Genomic DNA, 16,591 nt, shown 5'->3' on the forward strand with positions numbered 1-16,591 from the left:
GGAGCATGCCTCTCCTGCCAGATATAACAGAACAAGTAATTACATGGCATAGCATAAATACAAAACCATGCTTCTCCTAAATGACTAGTTGAGTGGGTTGTATTACAAACTAAGTACTATGAGAACTTAATGGGATTTCATAAGAGACTAAAGGCAACCCCCCTCCTTCACATGGACCCAACCAATTTTCTATTGCTAGAGTTTTGCCTGTTGATCAGGGCTTCTGGGATTTATCCATTTATTTATTTATTTATTTAACTAATAAGTTCCATGCACTGAAAAAGCTTGAAAACCCCTACTGTACTCTGTTTACCTGCTGGTTGAGAGATGTTTGTAATATTAAGATTCCATGCTAATAGAAAGTAAAAGTATAGTGAAAGTGGTAAAAGTTGTCATGTAAACACAATTTTATTTCATTCAGGTTATCTACTGTTTTGTTCAAATATCTTTCATTTTCTTTCCAAATATATATAAGATAAAAGCAACTGATAATAATGAAAAGTATCAAATATATCTAAACATCCATTTATATGGAAAGTGTCAAAAAAGGCTGATGGAATGTCATGTGGGAAACTTGTAAATAATGTGCAATCACACCAATAACATGAGATTCAATGGTGTTTACTCCCAGATACTCATACAGTGTAATCCTATTATTTTAACAGAGCTCATTCTGAAAAGTAGGTTTTACAATGATCATTTTTAGATGTGGTCCAATAAATCATGTCATGTTAGGAGAATAAAACAACCACAGTTGTGAAGCTGTAAAAAGCTGCCTCTGTTATGTGCATATGTTGTGATGCCACCTGGCATTCACAAGATGGACAGCTGCTTCCCAGACAGAATACTATATACATCCTCCTATCTTAGGCAAAATATTTCTGAAGAGAGATGCTTACTTTAGCACCTAGCAAAAGTAAGAGTTCTCCTACAACCCCTGTCTCTCCAGGTGGAAAAGTTTTTATTCTGTTGGGAAACTGCAGACAGTTCTGTGACAGGAGAGAGACAAGTAAAAATCTCTCTACCAAGGTGGTGGAGAGAAAAAAGAGAGCTAAGATTCTCTTCCGATTAAACTTGGAATTTGCTGGAAGAATTGTCACGGTAACAAATTGCACAGAAATAACATTAGTTCCAGGGGCCATCTTTCTCTTGTGACAGGGGCATCCACAAAAAGGGGTCAAAGTCCGCCAGATGGTAGAGGTAACAAGGCTGAAACCCCACCCTTTTGTATTTCTAGGCATGTACAAAAAGAGTGGGGCTTTGAACTTAAAAAGGAATTATTGGGATTCTTGCTAGACCACCATATGTATGCCATATCTGTAGATAACATAACTAATGAAAAGGTGTCACTAAAAAATAAAATTGTTTACGTTTTTCATCACGTTACTGTATTTGTAAAGCTGCATAATTCTAATCTGAAGTGAATTTCAGTATTTTCTGTAGCTGAAGAGTTTTTTTCTTCCCACTTGGCATAAATATTATTCAGATACCTTATTTCACATCAGTATTTTTATTAGCCTTCTGATCTGTTTGAACTGGCCTTCAGCTTTGTATGGCCTATGATAATTTACACTGACAATTGTGTTTTAATGATGGGAACTTTGGCCTGCAGTGAATGGCTTCTTTCCAATAAAATAACTATCTACTGCACTGTAAATGTCTCCGCTTTCTACCTTCTGCTTCTCTCCCAGACTTACTTGGGAGTTTTGAAGGTTCATTGTCACAGATTTGAAAAGGATGAAGGCGAAGGTGGAAGAGATTAAAATCTTCTTGAATAACATTCAAGGAGTAACATGTAGCCCCCTTTTTAATATACTGTACATGAGACTTGAAATTCTTAAAATAATCCCATACTTTTTCAAGATTACTCCATAATATGTACTTTGAAAATTACAGCTTTCATATATCTTTCTTGAAAAATAGTCATACCATTTCATGAAGCCTTTGTTTTTGCAACAACTAAACAAAGTTTAGTATGAACTCAGTGTCAGAAATGTTCCACAGCAGGTCACCAAAAAAAAAAAGAAGGAAAATCAGGAGAAAGAATCCAAGTGTACCAGGACAAAAAAACAAACTGTTGATGTAAATAATAACAATGGAAGAAAATGGCTGAAGAAAATCTGGTTAAAATTATGTGGTCTATTGCTGTCATTCCTGAACAAAGATAAGTTTTTCATTCAGGAATGAGGTGACTAGAGCTACCACCATATGTGGGCTGCAAAAATCCCCAGAAAGGAGGTGCCTGTATTTTCTTCCATGTAATGATATAACATATTGCATATGTGCATAGATCTCTTTCTGCTCTTGCCTCATGTTGCATGTTTGTGTGTATGTGTACACTAAGAAGCACAAGGCAGGCTGTGTATGCTCCACTATGGGTTATGTGACCAGGAGGGAGAGGCTTGGATGGAGCAGCCAGTATTGTTCTGAGCTGCTGTCCAGCTGTTTCTCCCATAGAGTGGCACTGGGGGCATTTTCTCTAGAATGATGTCCTCTACCGCCTCTGGCTTGATCTGAGCCGTTTCAGCCTTTCTTTTTCTGGCTTCTTTCAAATTTGATCCTGTTCTATTCAGGTTTTGGAATGTTATCCTACTGACAGACAGACAGAGTTACAACCACCTTTATATAATTTTTTCCTAACATTCTGTTGGGTTGGAAGGAATTACAACTACAGTTTGGTACAATTTTGGAGGCATTCTGGGTGCTGCATCTGAGGTCTAGGGAGGGGCACAGGTTATGCAGCCTCTGTTTTAAACCCACAGAATATTTCATCTAATCCCCCTTCACAATTTATGATGGGAAATAATGTTCAGCTCTTGACATAATGTTTGATTTTATTATGCAGACTAATCACACAGGGAATCCAAGAGTCTTGGATACACAAGCTAAATAATATCTTAGCACAGCTGGAGGATGCAATTCTAAACACACTTACAGGAGATTATGGGCTCATCCAGACTACCAGTTGAATGTTTTCCCTCCATAAGATCACACACAAGTATGCCAGCATAATTTGCTCTCACCCCATAGTCAGTCTCTATTCAGTCTCAGTAATAAGGCCAGAGCATGTGGGGCAAGTTAAGGGGCAACAATTGGTGGATGCATCTCCCTCCCACCAGCTTTCCTACATCCAGCTGCCAAGCAGGAAAAACAGCTAGCGGCTGTTCTCCTTACATTATGGTGGGTTGGGGTTGACCTGTGGGAGACTGCAGATCAGAAGCCTGGCACTCTTCCTCCACTGCCAGTGACTGCCATGTTGACTGCTTTGCAATCACAGGTGCCATCTTTTAGATTGCCCTACAGTTAATCTTTGTAATTTTCCTGCTGCTGCCCCTCTCCCATTTTTAAAAGAGCTTTCTCTATCATCTGTCTGTCTGTCTTTCACCTATCATCATCTCTTTACCTACCTACCTATCTCTATCTATCTAGAATTCTACTACTCTCTCTAGTGATTTTGCTTCTGCTACACCTCTCCTGGTGGTACATCTATCCAGCAGCATAAGCCAAAATGTGTACACTGCAGCCAGAAGCAGTTAGTAGGAGCTGGGCAGATTGCAGCCCCTGAGCACTACAACTGATGAAGCCCCAGGGATCACACTCATAGAAGGTTTGTGTCAAGAGAAACTAGAAAACATCCCTTTAACATCCGATCAAATAAACACAAAGTTAGGGGTTCCCAACTATAAACTGGGAATGGGAAAAAGCATCATCATGATGTATCTTTAAAGAATAATTAGCAAGGCATCTTCAGAGGCACTTGGACTGAGATGGGCGGCTATAGAAATTGCATAAATAAATAAATTCCCAATTATTGTTTTTTATTTATATAAATGTTATTAAAAGTTTTAAAGAGAACATAAAAACTAACACAAAATAAACACAAAATAAAGAAAACAAAGAGAAAAAGCAAAAGGGCAAGAAGAGAGAATAAAAAGAAATAGAAGAAGCTTCTGATTTCCTTTGCAGCAAATATAAGTATTATATAGTAAGTTATCTCTTACTCTATGATTAAAAAAAAAAAAAAGTCACTTTTTCTATTATCCAATTTATCTTCAAGTTCCAGTTAGAGGGACAGATGGATGAGCTTTATTATTCATGGAATTAACTAGGACTTGCTTCTAAGAAACAGACATACAATGACATCTCAGGATTGTTTATACCTTTATTCAGAGCTAGTTGTGCTTTTATATTTCTATACAGAAAGGGAATTCACATGAAACATCTTGGAAAAAAACTAAGTTTGACAAGGCTTCTATTTTGAACCAGCAGAAAGAGAATAGTTCAGCTTCTGATGGGGAAGGCCTTTGATGTAAGGAACACAGTGGCTGCATTCACACAATACAGTTAACTTGATTGTTGAATTAACCCATTTTTTTTTGTTTGTACAATACCCTGAAACTTAAATAAACTAAACAGGCTTGGTTTAGTGTAAAGCAAGACTTAACACCAAATTTAGCATGCTGTGTGATTGCCAGTTGTTTCCTTGAATGGTTATGCATTTGATGTGAACTCAGCCACAAATGACTGACAACTATCATATCTCTGTACTCTGTATCCCTTCTCCAACCAATGATTGGAATAGAAGTAGCCACATCTGAATAACATGTTTGTAGAAACAGTTGTTTATGGACAGGGATTTTTTAATTCCATTCCTACTATGTGGTGGGGCCCATACTGGCCTGTGTGTGATCATGCACATACATCATAAGTAGAATACCTAAGCAGATTTATACTGCATTAGCCAGTTGGAGGAGGATCAAAGAAATAGAAAGTTGCAGATCTTTCCCCCAGCCTCACTCCATTTTCCCATCACTGAGTCTGTTGACTCAAACAGAGCAAGAGGCAGTAAACCTCTTATTGCCTTCTGCCATGCTGAATCTGGTCTGTAAATTTTGAAGACTGTTTTGCAAGACAGGCATTATATAAATATTATCAATAAATATTTATTTTTATGATTTATATTTATATAATAGTTCCACCCTTTCACCCTCCCAGCATGGACTGCAAGCTAACTTATAAAACAGCTAAACAATAACATGGTCAACTAATGTGACAATTGTACAAGGATCAGGAAGTAACATTATCTCTCAGCCTAGCCTATTTATCACAGAAATGTTATTGAGATAAATTAGAAGAGTTCTGTGAATGCAACCTTCACTACCTAAAAGAGAGATGGGGATATATCTAGTACATTTTTAAAAATCAACTTTTATTGATGTTATATAATATGATTTTACTTTATTGGTTTAATAAATCAATGAAACAAATAAAGAACATTAAAGTAAGAGCAGCAGCTAAAATTGCTCTATACAACGCATAGAACTTATTCAAAAGCTAAGTGGAATTTTATTTATAAAAAATGAAGGACTCCAGCAAATAAGCCTACAAACATTGCCCCGTGGAGAGTATTCAGCAGACGGAGGGCCACCACAGCACAAGCTTTGTACTGCTACGGATCTGATGGCTATCACTCATGGTCTGCAGCATGGAGCTTTCAGCCTTCAGAACCCACAATAGTTTGGGGCCAGACCAATATCAACAACGTAAATTAGACAAGGAAATGATCCCAGTTTGGTTTACCGTATCTCCTAGTTTTGCACTCCAGTCCTGGCATTCTAGACACTTGACAAAAACATTCCAGAAAGTAGGGCTGTGCAGACCTGGGAAGAGGGAGCGTGGGCTTAGTCATGACTTATACGTGTGAAGCTAGAAATGAATCAAGTTTTGTCAGATGGCCTGGGGGACTGCTGGTTCAGCCATTTAAATTGGTACTTTCCTTTGCCTGGGCAAGCCCACTAATCAGTACCTTTTTCTCAGTTTCACTTCTTGGAAGTATAGTAAGCCTAATCATGCATCCTGTACAACTGGCACAGGGATGGGTGTAATATGCTTGGAACGCCAAAGTCCCACAGGCTCCAATATAATTACCAGTCTACGTGTAACTTCAAGGGTAGCCCCACATAGAGAGCATTACAGGCATCCATTCTAGATGGAAACACTTCAGGTGTCACTGAGGTAAGGCGTGTCTTGCCCAGAAAAAGCCACAGGTGATAAATATAGTGGTAAAAATCACTACACATCTTTTTCCAAACTGTAAAACCTTAGAACGTTTTTAAAGAAATACTCCAGGCCTCAAGCAAATATGGGTCCGGGGGGGGGGGGTGTTTGTTAAAGCTATGTGAATTTTTTTTTTAAAAAAAAGCAAACAACAGGAAAAAAAGACAGCATTAAACTGAAATACAGAAAATTATATTTTAAAAGAGGTTGAAAAAAGGCAATGGGACCAAGTCCTAATCCTCAAAGATGCTCTGGAGATATTTGGAGGGGAGGACAGAGCAAAAAAAGCCAGATTCTACCACCTTTCCCATGCATATTAATCTGGCCCTGTTATTTTATGATTGTCCCAAGATGGGACAATGCTCTCAGCATGACTGCTTTCACAATCAAGTCTTTTTTGCTTTGGGGATTTGGGGTTTGGGGCATGATTATTTTTGCTATGCAGTCTGCTCTAATCCTGTTCCCAATATCATCCTGTGTTTTGAGCATGTGAAATGAGAAAAATCAGGACGTGTTTGTATGATGATTCCAGTTATTAGGTTAGTTAATTGATTTTAATCTTAAATAATTTACTGTAATTTAAATAATCTGTAATTTATAAATGTATATTTTATAATTTATAATTAAAATGGATGTTTTAATTTTGTGTGGCATGGACATTTTAATTGTGTGTGCATCCTATGTTGTTAACACTAGGGGTCCTTGTAGATTATGGCAATGCACAGATTTGATAAATTAAATAAATACTATTGTTGCTATTTTTACTTGTAACTGAGGAGCATGTTGGATGAGAAAACCTAGTTTATAGGAAAGGTAGAAGGGAAGATATTAGTCCTTAAAAGAATTGTCTATAGGAAAAATAGCAATTCTTTTTTAAAAAAAAACTGTCCACATTTTAGTGTAAATATGAAAGAGTTTCAGTTTCCAGAGAATCAATATGTCCCAGCTATAATTTAAACAAAACAAAACAAAATTACCAACAGTTATTTTTCAGGAAGAATCATTGCTGGCTAAGCATTCCTGAGATAAATGCCTGTCCTACTTCCACAATCATTTATGCCACCAGTAAAAATGTTCTGTGGACAGCAGTGTGTGCGCTTTGAGTAACTGAAAAATATAATATCCTCATGGAAGTAATATGATGCAAAGCAAAGATGTGTAGGTTGCACAACAAATGAGTAATTTATTTGATATGCAAGATCTGTGTGGAAATCTATTATTTTTGGTTAAAGCAGCAAGATGGGACAATGCTCTCAGCATGACTTTCACAATCAAGTCTTTTTTGCTTTGGGGGTTTGGGGCATGATTATTTTTGCTACGCAGTCTGCTCTAATCCTGTTCCCAGTATCATCCTGTGTTTTGAGTATGTGAGATGAGAAAAATCAGGACCTGAGCATGGAGTGCAGAAACTGGAACCTACTAGATGTCAAAGCATTCTTCAGAACTGGGTTGCCAATAGGGTACATCTCTATGACTAAAATTTTAAATATTTAAAACTACTTTTTGTTCTCCCAAGGCAATAAAAGTAAACAGATAAAATAGAGAAGAGACAGAAAGAGAGAGAACAGAAAGAAAGACAAGTTATAGCAAGTGCAGAGCAAAAGCAGATGAACTATTTACAAATTATTGTGAAAAAAAAATACAGGAAAATCAAACCTACTATGTTAACGGTATGCTCTTCATTGTAATATGCACCATGAAGATATATTATTTTGTAAGGTTATATTCTATGAGTCTGTTTGCACAGCACATTAAAGCATACCATGTGAGGACGTACTGGTGTATTTGGTTCTCTGTTCCACACTGCTTCTGTTCAGTCACTCATCTGATAAAGTGTGATATACGAATGGCAAGTCACTGCTCTTTCCAGTTAATACTAACCAGAATTTGAATTCAACAAGTACAGGTGATTTAAAATTTCAATTACTATTAAGTAGAAGAAACAGCTGATCCACTTTAGCTAAACACATTTAACAAGAGAAGCCACCAATCAGAGTCAAGGTACTGCATACGGAGAGCATATAAGTAAACATGAATCCTTATGTGGGCATACATGCTTGAGTCTGACATCAGGATGCAAGCAGGAAAAGCTGCAGTTTGCACCATGACATCATAGCACACATTTCATAATTTTCAAGAAATCATAGTTTGTACACAACACCTATTAATGGCAGTAATAAAGCAATGCATTCACATTAGTCCAGTGCTCAAGACAAAGAACATGGCCATTATTGAATGCTGAGGTTTGTGTGAAAAGAGCCAAACGCTATGGTTAGTGATAACAAAGAGATACATTAGGTGTGATTCTAAATTCATAATTTGAATTAAATTCTTAATTAAAAAACAAATTTATTGAAAAACTTAATTAGAAAATAATCATGGGGAAGGGGAAATCTGTCCTCCTGGGTTTCAGGTCCTCCAGTAGCCCCAGTGCCATGGCCAGGGAGGAGGGTAGCCACGGTTCTGTGAGAGTTATAAATAACACTGCACCAAAGAAAAACAGTTACAAATGTCTATATGTGCAGGTGGGCCATGGAGATAATGTAGGGCTGCAATTGATATACAACAGCAGCCCTTCATGAGCTGATGGACAATCTCAGTGTCCCCAAAAGCCCCACACCTTTGGTCTTGGGTGATTTTGATCTCCATGGCTGGGAGAGGATTTTGGAATGACTTATGAGTACATGGCATCCATGGCAATCCTGGGTCTTTCTTAGACAACCCTGATGCACATAGGCTGGCATACAATTGATGAGGTTTTTATTTAGGAATAGATAACACAGAACATGGAGTACATTGATCCTTTGCCATGGTCAGTTCACTTTTTGGTTAAAATGCAGATTAGTGGCACCCTGAACCTCTGTAAGGACAGAAGGCTTATTAGAATAGTCCACCACAGGGACTTAATGGACCTAGTGGGCTTCCAGAGAGCTCTTAAGGATTTCCCAACCATTTGGTAGGCAATCCCATTTCATGCCTGTTCAATCTCTGGATTATAGAGGAAGCCAGAATGCTGCATGAAATTGCTCCAATGAGGCCCCTGCCCAGGCCCCAATCCCAGGAAACTCCTAGGGAGATGACGCAAATAAAAAAACAAGTGGAGCGACAATGGCATAAAACAAAAGGTGGACATGACCAAGCACTACTACAAATTCATGTTCAGGCCTAGTCAGTGGTGATATGAGCAGTGAAGTGACTATTCTTCTCCATTCTCACTGCATCTGTGGATTCTTGCCTGGCGGCCCTGTTCAAATTAATCTAGACCTTATCCAGGATTGATTGATTGATTGATTGATTGATTGATTGATTGATTGATTGATTGATTGATTTATCAAACAAACAAACAAACAAACAAATTTGTCACCGCCCATCTTGTTGAACAACTCTGGGTGGTTTACAAAACAGCTAAAATCAATTAAAATTACAAAATTACAATCTACTATTAATAAATAGAAAATAAATAGATCCAAGAATAATTGGCAGTCACTCAGGGAGCATCATCGAGGCACTAGCCACCTCCAGGATTAGGTAAGGTTGTTATCACCCCATGCGAGCTGGCAGAGCCAGATCTTTAATCCCTTCTGGAAGGCCAGGAGAGTAGGGGCCTGCTGCACCTGGGGGGTGGGGAATAAGGAACTATGTCAGGATATCTGCCTGCAAGCTGAGCAGATGAGTTTTTGGTTTTCATGGTGGATAAAGTAATTTGTATCCGCTCTGGTTTGGACTCTAATTGAGCAAAGCCAAGTGAGGTAACCTAGGTAACATCTTGTGCTTAAACTTGGAATTCTTTTGAGTTTTGAAGAGGCTGAGGAAGTAGGTCAGTTCCTCTATTTTTTGAGCTCTGCCACCTATGAGTTATATTCACATCCTTCCTGGCTTCTTTGTGCAACCAGGTGGGACATGCACAGCTGAATTCAGGAGGTGTTATATGTTTGAGAGAGAACTTTATGCCATTGGCCTTGAAAGAGGTGGTATTGCAACCTCTCTTGAAGAGGTCACTTCTTGATCCAACCAATTGAGGTTGCTGAGAAAGTGGTGGGGATCTACAGAAGATCATAGAAGAAACACCTGGGTCACTTCCAGATAGGATTCGGGTCTGCTCGTGAGACAGAAACAGCATTGATTTCTGTAGTGGATTAACTTTATTGGGACCTGAATGGGAGGACTGCACTTTTCCTGGTCCTGCTGGACCACTCAGACATTCAGTACCATTGACCATGGTATCCTCCTGGACCAACTGCAACGGTTGGGAATAGAAGGCACCATTCTGCTCCTACGCTGAGTAGGTGGTTCCAGGTTGAAATTATGGGGGAAGAACAGTTTCTATGGAACATAATGCTACAGAACTGCAATCAGACTAACATTTTCTCATTTAGGCCGGCCTTTAAAGCTATTCAGTTTCAATGGACTTCAGACTCTGGGGTGATGGTGGCCACATCTGTTGTTATCTGTTACTATGATTATCTTGTTTATTGATTGTAGCTATTTTAAGGGGGGGGTTTTAGATGTAAATGTTGTAAAATAAATAAACAAAATTAAAAAATGTGAAGTCTTCCAATTTTTCTGTTGTATATGAGTATTCATTAAATGATCATAATAATGCAAATAATTTTTTAAAAATCTGATTCTCCTGCCTGTTGAGCAAACAAACTCTTTACTATGAATGACAGTTCTAATTGCAGGAACAAGTTAATTAATCTGAAGCATAATAAGGAACCCCAAGTCATTGTCATTTTAGGCAATGTCATACAGCACAGTTCAGTTTTAGAGAGGACATGAATGCATGCACAAATGTGCCATCTTGGCTTTCTGCAATGCCACCAATTATTTTGAAAGTTTCACGAAGATAAAGAAATATGTAAAGTGATCCTCACTCTGCTGCGTGGAGCTGGGCTCGAACTGCTGAAGTGTCGACCATTTCTGGACGGCAACTTTCAGTGTCATTAAGCTGCTGAAGACCATAAGATTGAGGCTTACAATAGTTTTGAAACAATTGATTTATTTACAAATATAAAAATGTTTCAATCAACCTTGAGTCCAGCTACAGTCTAAAGTGGCTGGACTGATGTAGGATTTAAATTGGGGTGAGCCTGGTATGGGGGGAAGGAGGGGAAAGTATGTTGGTTATGCAAATATAGGTTACATGAGAGACAGATTGCAAGTACATTATCAATTAACAATTATAATGTTTAAAAACCCAGTGTGTTTATTGAGACCATCTGAGATTGTCTGAAATCTTTTGATGTGAGTTCAACCATTTCTCACTTTTAAAGTTCCACTTTTCCAAAACTGTCACTTGGATGTCTATTATGCTGTGTCCTGAGAGGTTGAAGTGTTCTGATATTACTTTGTCCTTGTTTTGAGTCCTGATGTCAAACTTGTGTCCATTAATTCTTTTGTGCAAAGTTTGTCCTCTTTGTCCTACATAAAATCCAGAGGGGCATTGCTGGCAGATACCACATTAGAGAAAGAGCATGTGATGGCCCCTCTTCTCTTGTGTGTTCTGGCTAGGGCCTGTGATGGTGCTGTTGGTGTAGATGATGGGGCAAATAGACCACTCAGTTTGTTGAAGGGTCTGGTTCCCACGTTGGTATCATTCTCCTGTTGATTCTTGTTGCTTGTGAGAATCTCAAGAAACACAGTTTTTTTTTAACATATTACAAATGTTAATTGATAAGGTACTTGTAATTTGTCTTACATGTAACCTACATCTACATAACCAACCTATCTTCCTCTTTCTTCCCCCACTTTTCCCCTCTACCTCACCCAAATTTAAAACCTATATCTGTCTAACCCCACCCCCCCCCACCCCCCGCATCTCATGGAATGAGCTGCAGCTCATGAAAGCTTAGGACGTCTAATAACATTCATTAGTTGGAAAAGGTGCTCCCTGACTTCTGATTTTTGGCCAGTTCCACAAAGTCCTTTCCTTATCTAGAATTCCTTGCATAATAAACCGCACTCTTACTCTACAACTTGTGCCAGGTTTCATTGTTTTCTCCTTGGGAATCCTAGATAAAATACATCTTTCTGTTACTCATCTTTCCATCACTCCAAAGCCTTCCTGGTTGCCTACATTTCCCAATCTGAAAAATCCAATGTAAAGAGTCCCCCCCCAAAGTCTTACCTTAATTAGGCTTGAGAAGCCAGGGAGGCTGCAGAGAGCTGGAAAATTTATTGTAGAATGAAAGACAGAGCATCTCTTTTGGTTATCTTATAATTAAATTGTGCATAAAAACACCACATTTCACCTAAGAGCATTTACCAATATTCCCTTTTCTTCTGAAAGAAAAGTTGAAAACAAATTCTCTTTCAGCAAAATGAAACAGAACTGGTAGAAAAACCTGGCGGAGAAATCTTTTCTGCATGGCATTTGTTCAAATCTCTGCTCAGCCATAAAGCTTGCTGGTGACCTTTGGGCCAGTCACTATCTCTCAGCCTAAACTACTCCACTGGGTTGTTATTGTGAATATAACATGGGGGCAAGGGTAGTGCTTAAAGCTACTTTAGGTTCTTGGAGGCAAGGCAGGATTTGAAATAAATATTCTGTGATATATCTTTTTGTTTTGAAGCCTGCTAGCAGAGACTATCTGATTTTATTGATTGTAAAACAACCCCATTTTGGGAGATTTTTTTCAGGGGAGAGCAGAAGAATTATGAATCTATATACTACTAAAACTCGCATGTCTGTAACCTTCAACTGGGCAAAACAGTGTGTCATAGGGCAACAATTTTTGAACCAAGGTATCTCAAATAGGCTAACTTACAGAGTGCATCCAAAATCTGGGACCCATTACCCCTGTGGGATTGGAATTTGGGGAATTTGTGGCTGCTTCAGCACTGCTGTGCTGCCACACTGCCACAGTCAGTCCAGGTCACATGAACATCATGCGCATATCCCTGACCTCTTTCCCACCTCCCTCTGTCCCCTGTGCCCAATTGGCTGGTGGCAAGGCCCGACAGGAGAGCGGCAATTGGCTGCTTTGGAAACGAGGCAGAAATCTGAAATCTTTTAACAGCACTGGGCACTGAGGGAAGGAGGAGGGAGCGACTTGGATGCCTGCTGGCAAGGTAGGGCTGGTTGGGGGGCACTGTTGATCAACAAGTGAACCCAGCCCTTGAGGACATGCCAGAATGGGGAGCAGGGTCAGTTTTCTTCATGGTACGTGGCTCCTTTTGTTCCACCTCCCCTCAACAAGGTGGCAGGCAGTTCTGCAGGTCAAGCAAGGAGGAGGAAGAGGCTTAACCGGGGCTCTCCTGAGGGTTGTGAGGGGAGGGCAAACGGTGCAAGACTATATTATAGGGAGGGAGGGAGGGAGGGAGGGAGGGAAGGAGGGAGGATTTCTGATGCTCACTGCCAGCTTCCCACAAGCAAAGTCAATGGGGAAGCTGGCAGCAAGTCATAAGTCACTCCCACTCCCACTGCTTTTTTGCCATTGGTCATTCTGTTTCTTTGTTTAGGTAAGGAAATATCTCTGAAACAATAATCCAATGGGTCACAGGTTGTCTAGTAATGTTTTAAAAATACAGTAGTAACTCTTTTCCTTTATCTCATATTCATTACTGGAGACAAGAAAGAAAAAATATTACTTTTTCCCCCCATACTTTCTTTCTCCATTTGCTTTGCAGAACCTCTATGCAGCTACTGTATAACCTGTGATTTCAAAATACCAAATTCTAAGGTGCAGGTTTATTAATAGTCCTACTTTTCCAGTTTGTGCATGGGAATTCCTAAAAGCATCTCTTAACTATGGTGCATATTGACAAGTTTGCAGGAGGCAGACAACATTGTTCTGCAGAGCTCAGATAAGCCTGGTGCTACTCCTCCCTTATAAATATTGAGGGGCATTGTGTATACAGGAAGTTATGTACAAAATGAAAGTGGCCTTGAGGGCTGAATCAATGATGCACCTGCTCAGATTGGAAGATAGCTTTGGCCTCAGTGACAAAATAAAGCAGGTTTGACTGGAGCCAAGAAGGTACTTGTTAGCAAAGCCCTAACTTTCAAACAGTGATCAGAATTTTTCCTCAGTTAGAAACAATAGTAAAATATATACAGCAAGAGAAGATGGAAGGTAAAGGAAGAAAGGAGGGAGCAAGGGAGAAAAACAGTAAATGACTGTAATGTCCAGCATCTTCAGTCCTGCTTCCTGAATTGCTACCTACAGTTAGTCCACCTTCTGTTGTCCATGAGATGTGACTTCAGATGAGTATTTTGCTCAGATTTACAAACTAGGAGCCAGACTGAGGACAGCTGCAGTAGACTGGTTAGGGCAATCAACCCCCCAAACTGACTCATACAGATAAGTCTTATTCTAGACCAGTGTTTCTCAACCTTGGCAACTTCAAGCCATGTGGCCTTCAACTCCCAGAATTCCCCATGCTGGCTGGGGAATTCTGGGAGTTGAAGCTCACATGGCTTATAGTTGCCAAGGCTGAGAAACACCGGGCTAGACTTTATATATTTGACATTATGTTCCAGTCAGTTTTCATTTAAAATGTTTCCAATCTACTCTGGACTATTTCTTGCATATAGCTATGCATCTTGCATGTTCTGAAGTGCTTCCATGCGTGTAAGTAAAATAAGCGTCAGTAGATCTAGGCAAACAGTATAATGACATCTGCTATATCATTTTGCCTTCAGCTTCTGAGTTTTATTAATTCTGAATGCCACCCTTTAAAGGGGGGGGGAGGTTGCAGGAAGAAATAATGTAACCCTTACTGCAAGAGGATCTTGGCGTCAAGTGTTGAACCATTATAAAAACTTAGAATTGCTGGTGAAAATGTTTGAGCAGTTAATGTTTCTCTGCCTTCCTAATAACCAGTAATGTGGAAGAGAGATAAGAAACCCACAGAGGGATTACATCAAGGCAGTTAAATGGTTGCCACTAGAGGGGAGGAGTAAGCGCCAGTGTTCATTATGAAATAAGAGAAGAAGAATAGCAATGGTGACATTCCATTTTTCTGAAATGTGCTAGTCCCTCTTCAGTGCAGATGTTCTTCCAACCTGTTTTCTGAGTCTCTTCTACAGCTCCTTCTCTCTGCCTCTGATCCTCTTAATAATCAAAGAGGCTTGTGCAGAATGCACTTCGTTATTTCCTAAATAGGCTGCACCTTCTCAGTACGTTATATAAATAAGTTAATGATTTGCCAGATCATTACCCAACATGGACTAAATATTAGGTAGACTTAAGCACAGTGAGTCTGACCCATCAACTTTCTGAGAAGGAAGAAACTTTTTCTCTTCTGGGAGGAGGGAGTTGCAACCCAAAAGTTGGTTAATGCCTTGGCTATTTACTTCTTATTCTGACCTTGTTCAAAGCTTCCCCTTTTATAATTGACATTTGGACAGTGGTATTTACACATGCATACACACATATGTACATACGCAAATGAATTAGGAAGAATTCTTCAGCTCACATTGTTTTTGTCCAAAGGGAATCTTGTTTGCAATACAAGGATTGAGCAGAAAACCATCAGCTGCCCCCAAAAGTAAAACACTTATTTAGAGCTCTTGCCCAGCTGCCCTACCATCTTAGATAAGGGGATGATAACTAGGAAAAAGGGGCTTTTCATGTGTACTTCATAGAAAACTGTCTGCAGAGACTTTTGCCTGGTGGCACCTTCTAAAAACACAACAATTGGGCTCTGTCTTATCTACCGAAGTTTTCAGGAAGTGGATAGGAAAGGGGGAAATTGTACTGGCAGCCCTCTTCCTTTCTCTCCCCCACCCCACCCCCACCCCCCGACACACAAACACACACCAGGATTCCATTGCAGTTCCTTATCCAAGTTGACCCATCCTCTTAACCCCATTGGCAACAAATATTTTCTTGTTGACTTGGCTCGGCCAACCCAGATTCCTTTGCCCATTTCAATCCAAGCAGCCCCATTGGGAACATCCAGTGACTAAGAAACAGCTGGACCAGGGGATAACCCAGGCTATTCATCTGAGCAAGCTGTGCGCCTGTGCATACCTCACTCTGCTCATGTAACGTCTACTGAAACTGTCATTACTGCATTGCAACATTTTGAGTGGGTTGAAAGCAGGTGGCAGGCAGAGCAGGGAGCACACAGCAGCAAAGTGCTGAAAGACTAAGTGATGTGTATCAGATAAACTGCCTTATACACCATAAATTAGTCCACTGCCCTCTAGTGCAGTGGAAGATGTCATCTCATCACTAGTATAGAAATAAGATTCATGGCTCTTCCAAACAGCATAACTGGTTTTCCCCAATCCCTCCACACTGTTTTGAAGCTGGCCATGTGGTTGTCTTTATTCCTGTTGACTTTGGAATAGAGATCTGACAGAGAACCAGTCAGTGCTCTCCCTCCAGCTGATCAAAAGAGAGTGCAAAAAAAAAAAAAATGTAATTCAGTCAGTGCCTTGCCTCAGCCCCTGCCAGTCCGGGAGCAACAAAAGTCCCCTCACCCTTTCACTCTAAGTGAAAAGAAAATAAATTGCTAGTCCCCAACTCATGGTCCTCAAATGTGTATGCATTTGTCTGGTTGTTTGCAACACTCCCCCCACTTC

This window comes from Python bivittatus, unplaced genomic scaffold, assembly GCF_059951505.1.
Source record: "Python bivittatus isolate LINGU-HERP-01145 unplaced genomic scaffold, Pbiv_v1 ctg000020_np1212, whole genome shotgun sequence".
Taxonomy (NCBI): Eukaryota; Metazoa; Chordata; class Lepidosauria; order Squamata; family Pythonidae; genus Python; species Python bivittatus.